Here is a 16,379-nt window from a genome sequence, read left to right on the forward strand (position 1 = left end):
ATATTTCTTTTTTCAAAGAAGTATCGGGCATGCTAATTGATAATGTTCTTGACATAGTAAATTCGTCATTAGACACGGGGGTTTTCCCAGACTGTCTTAAGACTGCTGTAGTTAAACCCCTACTTAAGAAATATAATCTCGACCCCTCGGCTCTTGAAAATTTTAGACCCATCTCTAACCTGCCTTACTTAAGTAAAATTCTGGAGAAGGCAGTCATTATGCAGTTAAATGACCACCTAAATAAAAATGCTATTCTTGATAAATTTCAGTCGGGTTTTAAAACAAATCACAGTACAGAAACTGCACTCGTTAAAGTAGTAAATGATTTGCAGGTAAATGCAGACAGAGGCCATTATATCGCATATTAATCAGATCACTAGGACAGCATTTTTTCACTTAAGAAACATAGCTAAAGTTGGACCTCATATCATTGAAAGATGCTGAGAAATTAGTTCACACATTTGTTTTAAGTAGACTAGATTACTGTAACACACTCCCCTCAGGACTACACAAAAAAGACATAAATCATTTGCAACTAGTGCAGAATGCAGCTGCAAGAATCCTAACTAGAACAAGAAAATCTGAGCACATCTCTCCAATTTTGATGTCACTATACTGGTTATCTGTGTCATTCAGGATTGACTTTAAAATTCAGTTTATGGTTTATAAAGCCTTAAATAATCTCGCCCCATCTTATATATCGGAATGTCTGACACCTTATATTCCAAATTGTAACCTCAGATCCTCAAACGAGTATCTCCTTAGAATTCCAAGAACAAAACTTAAAAGTGGTGAGGCGGCCTTCTGCTGTTATGCACCTAAAATCTAGAATAGCCTGCCAATAGGAATTCGCCACGCTAATACAGCACTTTAAAAAACTGCTGAAAACACATTACTTTAACATGGCCTTCTCATAACGTCACTGTAATTAAAATCCTGATACTCTGTATATCCAACTCATTATAATAACTATTCATGGTGGTTCTAAAATCTGTACTAACCCCTACTCTCTCTTCTGTTTCCTTTTCCAGTGTCCTTTTGGTGGTAGCGCATCTACACAAAGCACCATGATGTTCCAACAATGATGGATAGATTAAAAGCCAGAAGTCTGTATGACCATCAACATCAAGTGACTCCGTAAGAACCCTAACTACAAAGAGGACTATTTCATTTATGTTAGGTAGAATGCCCAGAGGGGACTGGGCGGTCCTGTGGCCTGGAACCTCTGCAGATTTTATTTTTTTTCTCCAGCCATCTGGATTTTTTTTTTGTTTTTTCTGTCCACCCTGGCCATCGGACCTTACTCGTTTTCTATGTTAACTAATGTTGTCTTATTTTAATTTCTTATTTTGTCTTTTTTTTTTCTTCATTACGTAAAGCACTTTGAGCTACTTTTTGTAAGAAAATGTGCTATATAAATAAATGTTGTTGTTGTTTATTAACATAAACAAAGAGGCAGTTACCTGTATTAAATGTAATTTTTGTTGAATGAAAGCTAAAGACAAGCAGGCTCAAATAATGTATGAAATAACAGTGGTCTTCATGGCTATAATGTATACAAAATAATTAATCTTACTGTATGTCAAAACCAGGGTGTTTGTCTGCCATATGACAGTTGTTGTCAAGTTACTGCCCTGATCACAGTACAACTGAACTGGCTTAAGCAATTCTGAAAGCTGAAAAGGTAAAAAAAAATAAAAATAAAAAAACACAATTACGGAAATATCTACAGAAGGAACTGAAAACACAATGAGAGATGCTTTTTTGAATGATAAATTGTTAACAATAAAATACTGTACTGTATATTTACACTGCAGCTATATAAAAAATCCAGCCAACATAAGAATGCAATAAGCATATATATAAACTTATATAGAACAGATATAAAAAGTACTGTGCAAATATAAATAGTAACAAAACAATATTGTTGTAAGTATGCAGCATTATTCATCATATGCTTCTGTTTCATTATGATAGTATTTTATTTTCTTAGAGTGTGCATTTTTTTTTATTTACCACTTTTGTACTCCTTTATCTGCAATGTTTAGGGCTAAGATGCCACATGTCAACTTCGATATTGAGCAGAAATCCACAACATAGTTCAATAAATCTTCCCAGACTGTCATTTAACAGTAGTTTTGAGGCACCAACAAAACTTATTTACATTGCACAGCCCACATGCAGTGTGAGTGCACATAACTTGAGCCCAGTGGCCATGTGGAAGAAAGACACCTGGCACTGAAGGTGTAGGGTCATACACTGGATGACAGTTCATCATGGTTGCCAACTGCCAAACCTCCCTCCAATATTTCGATACATCAATAGGTCTTTTATTTGTCTAAAGTGGGGATATAAGGCAAAGTAAAGCAGGTTGAATGATATGTTTGACTGTGTTTAGCAAAAGATACGTTGCTGGTTTTCTACATATTTCAGGAGGAGGAATGTTAGACAGCCCTAGAGAAAGGGAAGCTGGGTTGATCATAATATGCCTAAAATGACGTATTCAGCTGTGTGTTAACCAACTTGTAGACTGTGTCTTCTCTGTTAAGACACTTAAAAGTGTTTCTCAAAGATTTTTTTTTAATTTTGGATCTTTGGTACACCCTAAAAAATGAGATCACCTCAGATGAATTACTGACAGAAACAGAATACATGATACAAGACCATCAAAGTGAGTAGCCTCCAAATTAAGAATGGTAAGAGCTCTCCTCTGTCAAATGAGATAGCATATTTTATAATAATTTCCAACATATGCAAAATTAATGACTTCATATTGTAAACAGTGTAGTAAACTGCATTATGAAATATTTCATGTAAGGATGGCAAACGTTTCAAGTTAAACTTAATTATGATGCCAGACATTAGTAATGTGTTGTATGTTGTTTAGCTCATGCAAGTAAGAATTTCACTGTACTCTGTAAATGTAACAATAATGATCCTATAAACCTATATTTTACATCCTGTAGGTATGTGCAAGAAATTAACCAATATTTTACATCCTGCAGGGACATACATGAAAAGAGACTCAAATAATATTGCTATTTGCCATTTTTTTTTAATCAAGTCCAATAAAAACACCTTCAAATGCATTAAATAATGTGATTGTGATAGGTAATTTATTTAATTGTAAAGTGATTTTAATTAATATTTACACGCCCAGTATGGATGATAGAGACTTCTTACAAAATGTATTTGCATCTATTCCTAATGTGAACACTCATTAAATTACTAGTAAAATACCCACGCTTCGCAGCGGAGAAGTAGTGTGTTAAAGAAGTTATGAAAAAGAAAAGGAAACATTTTAAAAAATAACGTAACATGATTGTCAATGCAATTGTTTTGTCACTGTTATGAGTGTTGCTGTCATCAAGGATTTAATTATCATTATTTCTTTCAATCAGGTTCGTATTTGAGGACGTGCTGTGTGCTGTGTTCAAGTTACATTCCGTGTTTGTCAACCGTTGTAAAGATAACAGGTTTCATTCATCGAAGTGTTCACTACCCAAATCGCTACTCGTGAATCTAAGATGTTTAACAGGCATTCCCAGTATTAACTTGTGGATTTGCCTGCGAATATTTAGCGTCAGTGTGTCTATGAACTTGTGGATTAGCCCGTGAGTATTTAGCGGCAGCGTCTCTATGAAGTTGTGGATTAGCCCGCGAGTATTTAGTGGCAGCGTCTCTATGAACTTGTGGATTAGCCCGCGAGTATTTAGCGACAGCGTGTTTATTAACTTGAGGATTTTTCTGCAAGTATTTGGCGGCAGCGACACAAATTTGTTTCCGTCTAGCTGCATCAGAAAATGTACCACGACGTCTGACACGCCTCCTTTTTACTGTTTTCTCACAGCTTGGATTGCTGCTGTCATAATCGGGTTGAGTTTCATGGTTTGTTTCAATTATTGATTTGCAGGACTTGTTGTGACATTCGGCATCTGTCAAGCATTGAAAGCATACAACCGGCTTCATCGATAATTTTGCATCCAGATTTTGAGAGTTCAAACATTCATAAACATCAAAGTGTCCACTACTCAAATCGTCACCTGTAAATCAAAGATGTTTAAGAGGCATTGGCGGTTCTCCAAAGGTGTAAAATATTTTGCCATTTCGGTACACTTGAAAGCGACAACCGAACAATTCAGCGGCAGCCATCAACTCACATGCAGAAGCATAGGTGAAGGGCTTAAGCATTTCACTCTTATAGTGCTCCTGTGTAGTATAATTATCTCCTGTACTGTCATTAGTCCACACCTTGAACCTGTCTCAGTCATCCTCTTTAATAAAACACCTGTGTGCGTCCAGGTGTCCGTGTGTGTGTCTTCTGGTAAAGTGTGCATGCGTGGGGCCACACGGCACGTGTTCAGTCTCTTCCTGTGCATTCCCTGTGCAGAGAGAGAGACAGTCACACACACAGGCGCATGCAAGACAGACACACACACACAGGTGCGCGCAAGACAGACACACAGGCGTGCGCGAGACAGACACACACAAAGGCGCACGCGAGACACAGATACAAACAAGCGCGCGCGAGACAGACACACACACACAGGCGCACGTGAGACACAGACACACACACACAGGCGCACGTGAGACACAGACACACAAACAGGTGCACGTGAGACAGACACACACACACAGGCGCACGCGAGACAGACAGACACACACACACATACAGGCGTGAGAGAGAGACAGACAGACACACACACACAGGCGAAAGAGACACACACACACACAGAGGCGCGTGCTTAAGAGAGACACATACATGCAAGCCCGTGAGAGAGACACACACACAGGCGCACGCGTGCATTGTTGCACTGTTACTTTTCTTGGTTGTTTATTAAATTATGGATTTTTCAAATGTTCATTTTTTTCCCTGTGCTTAAAACTCATTAAAAAAAGTGTTTTTAGCAAGGGGGTCGTAAGGCTATAATGCGAACTCTTGAAGTGTTAGTTTTCTCTGTTCTTCAAGGTTTTCTTAGTGTTATTCAATGTTTTTACATTTAGTTTACTATTACACTGTGCATTTAATGGTATAATTAACTATATTTGTGCTTAAAAACTTAAAAAAATATATATTTACATACAGTTCATATGGTATGGAACGGATTAATTGTATTTACATAGAATCCTATGGGGGAAATTACTTTGGTTCACGACTAAATCGGGTTACAACCAGAGTTTTGGAACGAATTATGGTCGTGAACCGAGGTTCCACTGTATTACTGTCAGACAAAATTACAGGCATTTTACGGAAATACAAACCAGTATTACTGAGAGAGAAAATTAAAGGCACACAATACAGTGACGCATATTACGGCCACATACAAGGTCCCTTGCCATTTAATATAGATGGTTCCTACTAATGTTTATGCACTAATGTTCTAGCGCCAATTATTGTAACGGGCTTAATGTCTAGTTCAATGCATAAGACACAATGTTCCTCCGGATATCAAGATTGACCCTGATATGGCTATGCAATATGTAACACAGAGAATGGAAAAGGTAGGCGGCATTTCCGGGCATGGAAAACATTCGGTAAGTGACAGTTCTTTGATCGATGGTGATCACATCGATAGACATCTCAACACCCAAATCACTACTCATGAATCTAAGATGTTTAACAGGCATTCCCGGTATTAACTTGTGAATTTGCCTGCAAATATTTAGCGGCAGCATGTCCATGAACTTGTGGAATTGCCTGCGAGTATTTAGTGACAGCGTCTCTATGAACTTGTGGATTAACCCGCGAGTATTTAGCTGCAGCATCTCTATGAACTTGTGGATTTGCCTGCGAGTATTTAGCGACAGCATGTCTATTAACTTGTGGATTTTTCTGAGCATATTTGGCAGCAGCGTCATGAAGTTGTTTCTGTCTAGCTGCATCAGAAAATGTACCACAATGTCTGACACACCTCCTTTTTACTGTTTTCTCACAAGTTGGATTGCTGCTGACAGACGGCCTTATATGGGCAGGCAGTCAATTACGTGGGAGGCGTGGGGATGGGGGACGCAATATAGGCAGGCGGCCAACTAAGTGGGAGGCATTGTGATTGGGGACGCAACTCCGCCTCACACGGCGACCAGGCTGCAGGCTATGGACGTATATATGTACATAAGTAGGATTCAATTATGACCGTTACGCGTAGAATTTTGAAATGAAACCTGCTTAACTTTTTAAGTAAGCTGTAAGGAATGAGCCTGCCAAATTTTAGCCTTCTACCTACACTGGAAGTTGGAGAATTAGTGATGAGTGAGTCAGTGAGTCAGTCAGTCAGTGAGGGCTTTGCCTTTTATCTATAGTAACTAGCAAAATACCTGCGCTTCGCAGTGGAGAAGTAGTGTGTTAAAGAAGTTATGAAAAAGAAAAGGAAACATTTTAAAAATAACGTAACATGATTGTCAATGTAATTGTTTTGTCACTGTTATGAGTGTTGCTGTCATATATCTATGCTAATAAAAGGCAAAGCCCTCACTGACTCACTCACTGACTCACTCACTCACTCATCACTAATTCTCCAACTTCCCGTGTAGGTAGAAGGCTGAAATCTGGCAGGCTCATTCCTTACAGCTTACTTACAAAAGTTGGGCAGGTTTCATTTCAAAATTCTACGCGTAATGGTCATAACTGGAAGCTATTTTTCTCCATATACTGTAATGGAGTTGAGCTCGATGGCCGTGGGGGGGCGGAGTTTCGTGTGACATCACGTAACCACGTGAACTGACTGTCAACGCAGTACGTAGAAAACAAGGAAGAGCTCCAAAAAGCACTGAAGAAAACATGCATTATACAATTGAGAAGGCAGCGAAACAATAAGAAGCGAACGACTGACACACAACCGTATTCATGAGTGCAGCTACTTCGGAAACAAAGCACGGTGTAAACCTAAAGTTTAAATTAAGTTCATAGACAGGCTGCCGCTGGTGTTTGTCATGCCCACAGCTAATGCGGGATACAAGTTTAATGAGAGGACGCAGGATATAAATGAGAGTTTTGATCACTTTGTAACTAAATTAAAATTGCTGGTGAAGGGCTGTGCTTATGCAAATTCCGAGAGACTGTGTTTGTGGGGGGATTGACAGTTAAGGCGGGTGGGGGAGTCACGTCATCATCTCCCATCCCATTCACCTCATTTCGCTCTGAGCTGAGCTCCGCAGCTAACGCAGTCTTGCAGAAGCAACTTTGTGACGCTGCCACCAAATACTCACAGAAAAATCCACAAGTTAATACACACGCTGTCTCTAGAGTTTCTCCACACTCTGAATCCTCCAGGCACTATTTACAAAAGGTTACATTGACAATCGTGTTACGTTATTTTTAAAATGTTTCCTTTTCTTAGCAAAAGCACAGCTGAGAAGCTTCGATGCATGTGCTCCATAACGCGTTAAAAAAATAACACATTTAATCACACTTTGCATTCCAAGCAAGGGGGAACTTCTGTCAATGCATGATTTCCTGGTACACCGATTACATTGATGCACACATCAGAGCTACAAAAATGTAACAGTCGGAAGAGAGCGCATTGCTACGACTGATTGGAGGGAAATTTCATTTCAAAAGACTACCCGACGGAAGCCTTGATAAAAGCGTGGTTTTGTGCACATATATATGTATATACTGTATATGTGGATGTATATGTATATACTGTATACTGTATATGTGTGTGTATATGTATATATATGTTTATTTTGTGTGTGTATATATATGTATATATATATATATATATATATGACAGCAACACTCATGACAATGACAATGTCAATCATGTTACGTTATTATTAAAATGTTTCCTTTTCTTTTCATTACTTCTTTAACACACTACTTCTCCACTGTGAAGCGCGGGTATTTTGCTAGTATATATACACACACACACAGAGACACACACACATATAAACATATATACATATACATATCTACATATACACATATCTATATATATATATATATATACATATACACATATCTACACATATCTATATATATATATATATATATATACATATACACATATCTACACATATCTATATATATATACACATCTACATATATATTGTCACAGATGTACAGGGACACTGCCCGGCCGGGACACCTGGATAGTCTCCGACTTGGGCAATACTTCTCCTCGGCCATGAGAGGGCAGCCTCCCGGGTCTATTTGGGGGCCACAAGGACGGAGCTGGGAGGCTCGTGAGAGGACGTGGCCACCGCCAGCGGGCACCCGGACAGTGAGGGAATCCTGGATGGCAGCACTTCCGCCACACCAGGAAGTGCTGCCGGAAATAATTCCAAGAAGACCCGGAGTGCTTCCAGGTGCTTTCCTGACACTTCCGCCACATCAGGAAGTGATATCAGGGAGAGCACCTGGGGCTCATAATAAAAGGGGCCGCCTCCTTTCAGTAGACGATCCAGAGTTGTGAGGAAGGAGACGAAGCTTGTGAGGAGGAGAGAGGAGGTCAAGAGAGAGAGAGAGAGAGAAAGAGAAAGAGAAAGAGAAAGAAGAAGACGACGACAGTGGAGAGAGTTGGTGTGAGGACATTGTGGTGCTTAAGAACTCAATAAAAGAAGTGTGTTTTGGACATCCTGGTGTCGGTCTGTTTGTGTCTGGGGGTACGCTTTCCACAATGGCGCCCACCTCCTGCTAAAAGGGGGGACCCCGTTTTCAAAAATATTTTGTGGAGGCAACCCCGCACAGCAGAGGAAGGCGCACTTCCATCATGGCACGCAAGCCTGCGCCAACACTTCACGAAAACACTGGCAGAGGACCACGCCTAACGGACATTTTATATTATGGGAAAGAAGAAGGGCAAACGCGCCCTGAAGATAGTGACACCTCTACCCGGCGTCGTTGTTGCAGATGCACAGGGTGGCGGAAGAGGCCGCCCAGCGACAGCATATTCAAGAAGACGGGATTCGGGAGGTAAGTCTCGCGTCTGATGGTGATACGCTTGGCGGGGCTTACCCTGCGGTCCCCTGGTCTTGTTTTTTAGTAGGGGACTGCCCGAATCCGCGTCTGTGGCCGAAGCACGCCGACCCGTGGAGTGACAACGAGACGGCGACAGGAGAGGAAGAGGAGCCGCTGTTGACTGCAGAATGGCTGCGGGGCAGAAGCTGCCCGGAAGACTCTTCCCCGAATGAGTCCGCACATAGGTTGGAGGGAGTGTTGGAAGACCGGAAGTTCCTCCCAAAAACAAGCACAGGATTGGACGGAGTGTGTTGTGTACCCACCGAGGAGTACTTGAAGGCGGGACCTACGAACGTCAATCCTGGGACGCTCAAAGACCCAATGGAGCATGCCCAGGAGCTCCACGGCTTTCAGCCGGCAGGTGAGTGTGAAAAAAATATGACTTCACCGCCGGCTGGCTTAAATAACTTGTTTTTGGCTGTACAGGAGTTGGAGAAAGTCTTTCGTCCTGTACAGCCTCTCTTACAGGTACTGCGTGATTTGAAGGGTGTGACCAAGATTCTGGAGGAGACTGCGGATGCGCCCCTGAGAGCCGTACTGGGGTGGTTAACGTGGCACGAGGTGGGATTCTCCAGCCAGTCCGATGCTTCTGTACAGGTAAGTGATACCGGTACCGAACATGATTATGGAATCCCTAGCGAAAAAAACCCAGATGTAACGGAAGGGATCCAAGTAGCAGGGGTTCCGACAGTAGATCGGGGAACGAGTACTGAGCCCGCAGTACAAGCAGAGACGGGGGGACGGTGCCAGCTTGTATGTGTCGGCACCCAGACCGCCCCGCGCCAGGAAACTGCGGCGCTCGTAACCCGTTCGAGAGATATGCAAACAGCACGGGGTCCCTCTTTAATCCATAAGGGGATCCAAGCTGTTACAGCGCCCCAGAGTAATGGGAGGTCCCGGAGAAAAAAGGAGGGGTCTCCCGACAGGAGGGAAAGAGTTTACGAGAGCTCGCGTGCGGTGAGAGAGCTCTCTCTGAGGCAATGGAGAGCTGCCCCAAGCCAAGCTGAACAGATACAGACACAGGTGTTCCCGTCCTGTTTTCAGGCCCAATGAGCACCAGAAAGGCAAGGGGTGCGCTGGTGTTACAGGTGCCATGGAGTTGTGCATGTCTGGAGACATTGTTCATATGCCCTGAGCAAAGATGCCATTAGGTGGCATCGGGATGACGTCTCCGCACCTATCTCTTGTTTTGCAGGTCGAGACCATGGAAGATGGTACGCCGGGACCCTGCCTTGGGAAACTGCTAACGCTCGCGGGACAGGCCGCTTTGCCGGATGGGCTTCAGCTGGTGAGGGGGCAGTGTCACAGATGTACGGGGACACTGCCCGGCCTCGATAGTCCCCGACTTGGGCAATACTTCTCCTCGGACACGAGAGGGCAGCCGCCCGGGTCTATTTGGGGGCCACAAGGACGGAGCTGGGACGATCGTGAGAGGACATGGCCACCGCCAGGGGGTGCCCGGACAGTGAGGGAATCCTGGATGGAAGCACTTCCGCCACACATAATTCCAAGAAGACCCGGAGTGCTTCCAGGTGCTTTCCTGACACTTCCGCCATACCAGGAAGTGACGTCAGGGAGAGCACCTGGGGCTCATCCGGGTCATAATAAAAGGGGCCGCCTCCTTCCAGTAGACGAGCCAGAGTTGGGAGGAAGGAAACGAAGCTTGTGAGGAGGAGAGAGGAGGTCAAGAGAGAGACAGAGAGAGAGAGAGAGAAAGAGAAAGAGGAAGAAGAAGACGACAGTGGAGAGAGTTGGTGTGAGGACATTGAACTCAATAAAAGAAGTGTGTTTTGGACATCCTGGTGTCGGTCTGTCTGTGTCTGGGGGTATGCTTTCCACAATATACACATATCAACAAATATATACACATACATATACACACATACATACACACACAGATGTACATATATACATATACACATACATACATACAGATCTACATATATATACAGATCTACATATATACACACATATACTGTATATACATATCCACATATACAGTACTGTATATATATACACATATATACATATCTACATATATATATACACATACATACATACATATATATATATCTACATATATATATATTGTATATAGCAAAATCCCCGCACTTCGCAGCAACGAAGTACTGCTTTTAAATTTTTATTAAGAAGAAAAGAAAACCTTTTTAAACTGAGGGAAAATATACCAATAACTATCTGTTAAGGATCTCTTTGTATACCACGTTGTCAGTTCAGCACTCCGGTTGTAATATGACCAAGCTGTGCACTGAGATTACTTTTGAGAATGCAATGTATAGTTGTCCAGGAGAAAAGCAATGTTGCCTCAAATCAATGGCAACCTTTTGTAGGGTCTGTCCCTGAGACTTATTAATTGTCATCGCGAAGCAGAGCCTTACTGGAAATTTGAGGCATTTGAATTGAAATGGGAGATCAGAGGATATAACGGTGATGCGAGGAATACATTCAGAGTGTGGCGCTCTGCTGTTTTTTTGTGTAGCTGCCTTCACACAGCTTCTCCGCTGCTTTATAAACGAACGCCATATAAAGCCGTCATTTCTTCTTGCTTCGCGGTTCTGTACTGTTTTATTGTTCGTTTATTACGATTGCTATAGTTATTGTGTAGCTATTTGAGACTTACTTTACTGTTCAGGTACCCATTTCCTTTATTTAATCCGCAGTTTGTACGCTATTTTTTGTTCGTTTATAACGATTATAGATATTTATTGATTCCCTTCTTTAGCTGACTGCCTGCTCATATAAGGCGCTCCGCTGGTTTTTTGTGAAGCAGCCTTTACACAGCTTCTCCGCTGTTTTATAAACTAACGACATATAAGGCCATCCTTTTTCCTTGCTTCGCCAAGGAAGCTGCCTTTTTATTTAATCCACGGGTTCTCCGCTGTTTTATTGTTCGTTTATTACAATTGTTATAGTTCTATTTATATAGCACGTTGTCAGTTCACCACTCCGGTTGTAATATGACGAAGCTGCGTGAGCTCACTCTTGAGACTGCAACGTATAGTTGTCCAGGAGAAAAGCAATCTTGCCTGAAATCAATGGCAACCTTTTGTAGGGTCTGTCCCTGAGACTTATTACTTGTCATCACGAAGCAGAGCCTTACTGGAAAGTGGAGGCATCTGAATTGAAATGGGAGATCAGAGGGTATAATGGGGATGCGAGGAATACATTCAGTGTGGAGAAACTCCAGAGACAGGGTGTGTATTAACTTGTGGATTTTTCTGTATTTGGTGGCAGCGTGACGAAGTTGCTTTCGCAAGACCGCGTTAGCTGTGGAGCTCAGTTTGTAGCATATTCTTTTCCTACCTTGTCAATTGTGTAATGCGTTTTTTGAACAGGTTTGATGCATGGAAGTGATCACTCGTACTGCGTTCAGTCAGTTCACGTAAGCTGCTCTCTTGTGTGATGTTGCGATTTCCACGGCTTTATTTAATGCTAGCTAAGACCCGGCACTTAAAAGTTTCTTGCTACAGCAATTTTAACTCCGTTACAAAGTGATCCAAAGTCTTGTTTATACCTCGTGTCTTCTCATTAAAATCTCGCGAATAAAGTATTTGACGAAGGCATGACAAACGCCAGCGGGAGCGTGTCCATAAACTTAATTTAAACTTAAGGTTTACACCGTGCTTTGTTTCCACAGTAGCTGCACTTATGAATATGCTTGTATGCATCACTCGCTTCATATTCTTTTGCTGCCTTCTCAATTGTGTAATGCGTTTTTTGTTCAGCGCTCTTTGGAGCTCTTGCTTGTTCTCTGCGTACTGCGTTCATAGTCAGTTCACGTGAGCTGCCCGAATACATGCATCGATGGTTCTCAGCTATGCTTGTGCTATCTCGTGCGATGTCCATGGCTTTATTTAATGTTAGCTAAGACCCGGCACTTAAAAGTTTCTCTCGCACTTTCACGGAGTTTGTGCCAAACACTAGTCTATCCCTGACCATCTCATCTTCGTTTGCATAAGCACAGTCCTTCACCCGCAAATATTTAGCGGCAACATGTCTATTGGATTGCTGCTGAAGGACGGCCTTTTATGGGCAGGCACTCAATTACAGAAAGAGACAGTCATCTATTCAAATGTATGATGCTCCATGAAGGCTTTCTTTAAGATGGAGTAGTGTACGTGTGTGTGGCTCCCCAAATGCCAGTTTGTAAGTATGATGGTATCGAAAGGCTTATTTATAAATATTTTGGATTCTTCACACATTTTACACTATGTATTTTATTCTGCCTCTTGCAATGAGAGGTGAAGCAAAATTACACCTTTTATTGGCTAGCTAAGCAGAATGCGATATCCAAAATTTTTGAGGAAGCTCAGGTTCTGTCTTCAGGTAAGATGTAATTGAGAAAAATAGACTTACCTGTATTTATATACATCAAGGATGGGCAATGTCGGTCCTGGAGGTCCGCAGTGGCTGCAGGTTTTGTTCCAACCCAGTTTCTTAATAAGAAGTCAATTATTGCTGTGACATTTTGATGCTTCATTATAGTTGTCACACTGATCAAGGTTCCCCACCCTTAGTTGCTTATTTCAGTCTTAAAACAGCTGCGTCTACTGTTTGAATGGCGTGTTATCAGCAACAAAATGCAAATAACAAATGAGGCAGCAGTTCCCCATCCAACTTGTTTCCATTTACACCTGTGTGGATTTATCATGCACTATTTGGTTTAATAAAACACTTGACAGAAAAATGTGACAGACTGAAAATTATCCGTTTTAGGCTTCAAATCATTTGGATGATATCCTTGGAAAGGAAAAAATCTACAGTATAAGAACCTAACATCGCAGACTGACAAGCCATAAAATTAAATATGGTCTGAGATTGGCAAGGATTGGCTAGGTAATTGGGTTGGAATGAAAACCTACAGCCACTGCGGCCCTCCAGGGCTGACATTGCCCACCCCGATATACACACTGGGAAAGAAAAATGATTCTAAAACCCTTATGAGAGACATTCTTAGTGTCAAATATTAACAGACCTCTCTAACCTAAGATATATTTAGCAAGACAGGACAACAAAGCATAATCAACATCTGATAAGACAATTGTCCTACAGTCTTTTAAAATTCTTGATAAGTCCTCCTTAAAATGCCAATCTGTAATCAAATCTTCTGGGTCAGTCAGGGTAATGTAAACAGTATTCATACCTGGTCATAAAACTCTTTTCTCTACCCAAACCATATTATAATGTGTTAAACTTTAGCATCAGTTTAGCTTCCCATTGTTCTCTCTCCTGTTGTGTCTTGAAGTTGGCCATAAGCACTGAGACTTTAAAATCATTCTTGCAGTGTTAATTGGTGCTGAAGTCAGCTCCCACAGGAAAGTCTCTATTACCATGTTTAATGTAAGACTGTGTCATTCTTTGGTCCAGTTCATCCCACGTACAGTCCAATGTTGGGGCATTTCATGCACAGAACTGTGTAGACCAAATTAGACAATCTAAAGGAAAATTATCCCTTTATCCGATGTTCTTGTTGACAGTATGGTATAACTACACAAATCTGTAGTGTATATGTGACTACATGCTTCACATATTTTCTGTAAACAAGGAGATGTACCATTTTCTGCTGGTTCATCCAGGAATCTTAGGACAATTAATTGCTGCAGGTTGGGTGGTTGTCTATTTCCCAGGAGGGGAGGTTCTGGAAATACATTTTTCACCTTGTCATCCTTATTTAGTATGGGCTGATCGTCTAATGTGACATAATGAATGACTGAGACCAACTAGTCTGTGACTGGTTACTATTAAATCAAACAGTAGGAAGGGCAGGCTGTGTACACTGGAGAGTTGATAACCAAGTGAACCAATGAATGCTCATCTGGAAGTACAATGCATAAAATCTGAGAAATAAGGAACAAGCATGTTTTGAACTGCACAAAGAGAAGAACAGCTTGTCTGTTTGATGCCTTATATTTTACATACCACAGAATGGAAAAAAAATTAAAGGGGAGAGATTGCTGCTGAATTCACTGCAGCTGTTAATCCTTCACATAGAGCTGCTCCATCAGGCAACATGCTGCTGGCTGTCAGAAAAAGGGACAAGTACAACTATGGTGGAAGATCGGCACTTGTTCAGTAAATGTGACATGGGTTGTGATTTTCAGTTGTGTAAGGTGACATTGTTCTGCAAAAAGATAAAGGCCTGTGACCAGCAAATCTGACATACCCCCATGACAGAAAGTCACATAAATGTGACAATGGCTTTAGGTTGGAGAGGTCTGTTAATATTTGACACTAAAGATGTCTTACATAATGGTTTTAGAATCATGTTTTGTTCCTAGTGTGTATATAAGTACGTGTAACTCCAGTTTCTTTATTACATTTTGCTTCAAGAAGAGGCACGAGCTGCCTCAAAAGCTTGCATATTGTAATCTACTGAGGCAATAAAAGGTGTAATTTTGCTTCTCTTCTCATTGCATCCATAAATGGCTAACATGGTACATCACTCTACTACTAAATTCTGCCACTTGTATGCACTGGGAATTTTTGCACAGAAACAACAATGATGAAATAGCTTCTGATTACACTTGACTTGGTGTTATTTTACATGATCTGATGTTATTTTGGGGATATTAAGTGGAAAGGATTAGTGAGGTGGGATTCTAATGTTCTAATGTACTGAAATGTTTTAAACTCAGTTAATAATAATTTTCTGAATGCTGCCTGACACCCAATGCCACTTCTAGTCTCTCATTCATATAAATAGGGCACAGTGACATAACTGAATGAATTGTATTGTAGTTATTCCTGAATGGTTTATTAATATTATTTAGGAAGCTCTTCACACTAAGTGACTTTCAAAATAGTCAAAACACATATAATACACTTACGTAATTAAAAGGAAATAACTAAATAATAAAAAAAAAAGGAAATAACAAATTTAATAAATGACACAGAGCACAAAAATTACAATTTGAACACAAAAAGGTTAGTATTACAGGTAACCCCAGAGCAAGTTGAAAAAAAAAAAACACAGTGACCTGACAACTGTATGGCCACTGGTATATGTTTAGTTCCACAGGAGGACAGTGAAATTGAAGAAAGTCCAAGCAATCCAAAACATCCTTTATAAAGTGGTGTGCTTTTAGTTGCTTGTCATATTCAATAAGTGGTTACTATGTTTGCCTCATGTAAATTACAAATATAGAATCAGATTAAGCACAGCCTTGTAAGAAATAAAGAAAAAAAAGATATGAAATGTTATAGAATTGGTTTTCTGACATGCAACATTTAGCAGTCATCTCTGTGAAAATGCCACCTTATCGTGGTGGAGTGGTTTGTTTGTCCCAATGATCCTCTAAGCTATGCTGTCCAGGGCAGTTGCCCCCGTAAGGTCACCCAAGGCAGACTGCTCCTAGGTGATGAACCAAGTGAGGACCATATTGTGTTCTATGGAAAATCA

The 16,379-nt window shown here is 41.1% G+C and overlaps 1 protein-coding gene across 1 annotated transcript in view; it reads right to left on the reverse strand.

Moving 5' to 3' along the window:
* The window catches only part of LOC120525146 (protein INCA1-like), a 75,948-nt gene that overhangs the window by 53,493 nt on the left and 6,076 nt on the right, over positions 1–16,379 (reverse strand). The gene's annotated exons all lie outside the window — the stretch shown is intronic.

The sequence above is a fragment of the Polypterus senegalus genome, chromosome 3 (genome assembly GCF_016835505.1).
Source record: "Polypterus senegalus isolate Bchr_013 chromosome 3, ASM1683550v1, whole genome shotgun sequence".
Taxonomy (NCBI): domain Eukaryota; kingdom Metazoa; phylum Chordata; class Cladistia; order Polypteriformes; family Polypteridae; genus Polypterus; species Polypterus senegalus.